The sequence below is a fragment of the Suncus etruscus genome, chromosome 5 (genome assembly GCF_024139225.1).
Source record: "Suncus etruscus isolate mSunEtr1 chromosome 5, mSunEtr1.pri.cur, whole genome shotgun sequence".
Taxonomy (NCBI): domain Eukaryota; kingdom Metazoa; phylum Chordata; class Mammalia; order Eulipotyphla; family Soricidae; genus Suncus; species Suncus etruscus.
The window spans coordinates 65,686,625-65,689,827 of NC_064852.1; the positions used below are offsets into that span (position 1 = coordinate 65,686,625).

Sequence of the window (3,203 nt, forward strand, 5' to 3'; positions counted from 1 at the left end):
AGGGGTCAGAGAGAAAGCACAGAGGTAAGGCATTTGCCTTTCATGCAGAAGGTCATCGGTTTGAATCCCGGCGTCCGATATGGTCCCCCGTGCCTGCCAGGAGCAATTTCTGAGCATAGAGCCAGGAGTAACCCCTGAGCACTGCAGGGTGTGACCCAAAAACCACACACACACACACACACACACACACACACACACACACACACACACACACACACACACACACACAAAAGGCTAATGAGGGGCCCGGAGAGATAGCACAGCGGCGTTTGCCTTGCAAGTAGCCGATCTAGGACCAAAGGTGGTTGGTTCGAATCCCGGTATCCCATATGGTCCCCCGTGCCTGCCAGGAGCTATTTCTGAACAGACAGCCAGGAATAACCCCTGAACACTGCCGGATGTGACCCAAAAACCAAAAAAAAAAAAAAAAAAAAGGCTAATGAGGAAGAGAAAAGCTGGCCTGCCTGGAACTCCTCCTGGACAGTGTCTACCTTCATAAAAATAAAAATAAAATAAAAATTGGGCCTTGCTAAACACCTGCCCCATTCCCTCTGGGGCTTCAGCCAGCATAAACCAAAGAGTGTGTTCAAGACAACCTCATTCTCTCTCTCTCTTTTTTTTTTTTTTTTTTTGTTTTTGTGGGTCACACCCAACAGCGTTCAGGGGTTACTCCTGGCTCTACGCTCAGAAATTGCTCCTGGCAGGCTCGGGGGACCATATGGGATTCTGGGATTCGAACCACTGACCTTCTGCATAAAAGGCAAATGCCTTACCTCCATGCTATCTCTCCGACCCAAGAAAACTTCATTCTAAACCAGTCCCAGTCCCTATCCCTGTCATCCTGCATATTGCCAGGACAGTGCAGACAGGCCTGCACCAGCCTCTTAAGGAAGAGAAGCCACGAGCCTAGGGCTGAGTCAGCCCAGGAAACTAGGGAGCAAGGGTTGATTGGGTGGGTTGGGGCTGAACAATTTAGACAAAACAAAACACCTTATCTGCTTCAGGAAGGAGGAGCTTCCCAGCTATAAATAATAGAAACATCCAGAAAGAAATAACCAATTGATCTGCAGACTGGGAAAAGGTCCCACAGTTATTAATAACCTCTGTGTTCTGGGAACAGATTTCAAGTACCAGACAAAGAAATAAAAAAGTTGCTGTTGCAGGCAAAGTGGTTTCAGCCACAGCTCAACATTCTTCTCTCCCAATAAAGGAGTATTTCTCTCCATGGGAATGCACCAGGCTGATTGGCCTTCTGACAAATGGAGTGTGCTGGGAGCCCCAAGATGGATTGGCACATTGTACTTCCACTTAGCTATAATGCTATTTATTATATACATAATAAGTTAATGAGTTAAAAGTTTTGCAAACATAACTTTTACATATATTAGGAAACCAAAATTTGTTTGTGACTGCTTTGTTTCTTTATTTTTTTAAATGAGTACTATTATTGTTAGGGTCCAGAATTGAAGGATGAAACCACACAACTGGAGTAAAGCTGAAAAAACTTTTGGACCAGAGTGATAGTACAGTGGTAGGGCATTTTACCTTGCACGTGGCTGACCCAGGATGCGGGTTCAATTCTCTGGCATCCCATATGGTCCCCAGAGCCTGCAGGAGTGATTTCTGAGCATAGAGCCAGGAGTAACTCCTGAGCACTTCAGGGACATCTCTAGATGGAAACAAACCTCTCCCAAGGTCATGAGTCAGATTACATAGGGAGGGGATATAGAGAGGGTCTAGCTTTTTGATGATCTTTAAAATGATTGGATGTTGTGCTCACTTCGGCAGCACATATACTAAAATTGGAACGATACAGAGAAGATTAGCATGGCCCCTGAGCAAGGATGACATGCAAATTCGTGAAGTGTTCCATATTAAGAAAAAATGATTGGATATTGTTTAGTGTCCTTCCCCCAACAGGCTACCCAATGTGGCCAGGTAGCTTGGGGTGGTGTCAATGGAAATAGGCTTGAGTATGTGCGTCTTACAAAATGGCCTCCCTCCTTGTTCAGGATCTAAGAGAAGCCTGACATATGGCCTTTACAAAAAGGCATACTTCCTTGTTCAGAAACCAGGACCCCATATTATAATATGGAACTCATTCAAAATACAACTAGAAACTACTTCTAAGTTCCTTTATGGCCCTACTGAAGACAAGAGTTCTCTCTTGGCCTTGTTCATCAGTCCACCCTCCAGCCCCTTCCACCACTGCTGGGATCCATCTTCTGTTCTCTAAGTAGAATCAAAGGCAGAGCAATCATTTCTGGGTGGGAAACTGGAGAACGTTGATGAAGGGAAGGTCACACTGGTGGTGGTGTTGATGTTTGAATATTTAATGCCTGAAACAACTGTGTTATGAACTACTTGGTAAGTTACCATATCATAATAAATAATGTAAAACAAGACAAAAAAAATAGCATTTCATCACTCAACCCATCCTGGCCAAACCCACACTGTGCTCAAATGGCTCCATCTATTCAATTCTCATCCCTTGCCCCACAGCCTCTGTGGCATTGATCCAGACAATTGAGAGTGTGTTTCTCTAATACTTGCATTTAGACCAATACAAAAACCACCTTGTATGTTTTTCATCCCTTTAAAGTAGTTTCCTTTCCTTGTAAGTGGAGAGATTTCACTAAAGTGCAACCTAAGGAGCCTGAGCCACAGTCCACACGACTGACCTGAGAAGGACCTGGATTCAATCCCTGGCATTCCATACGGTCCTCCAAACCTGCCAGGAGCGATTTCTGAGCACAGAGCCAGGAGGAACCCCTGAGCGCCACAACAACAACCTGGGGGCCAGAGTGATAGCACAGAGGTAAGGCATTTGCTTTGCACACGCCAACACAGGACTGACCTTGGTTCGAATCCCTGCATCCCATATGGTCCCTGAGCCTGCCAGGAATGATTTCTGAGTGCAGAGCCATGAGTAACCACTGAGCATCACTGGGTGTGCCCCCCCCCCCCAAGAAAAAAGCGCAACTTGAAATAGCATGAAAAGGGAGAATAGGTATTGGTAAAGATGTGGTGAAAATGGAACTAACCTTCCTAGTAGATGGCAAAAGTTTGGAAACATTTTGTCAGTTTTTTAAAAGTTAGCCTTTTGGGGACAGAGAGACAGTAGTAGGGCATTTGCCTTGCATGAGGCCAATCTGGGACCACCTATACAGCATTTCAGAGTGTCCTCCCAGCCTGCCAGGAGC

At 45.4% G+C, this 3,203-nt stretch overlaps 1 non-coding gene across 1 annotated transcript; it reads left to right on the forward strand.

Annotated features, from left to right (window-relative positions):
- The first annotated feature begins 1,772 nt into the window (after nucleotides 1-1,772).
- Nucleotides 1,773-1,879, forward strand: LOC126010576 (U6 spliceosomal RNA). Its single transcript, XR_007496598.1, has one exon. It is a non-coding gene; the product is annotated as a U6 spliceosomal RNA (small nuclear RNA).
- The last annotated feature ends 1,324 nt before the right edge of the window (nucleotides 1,880-3,203 follow it).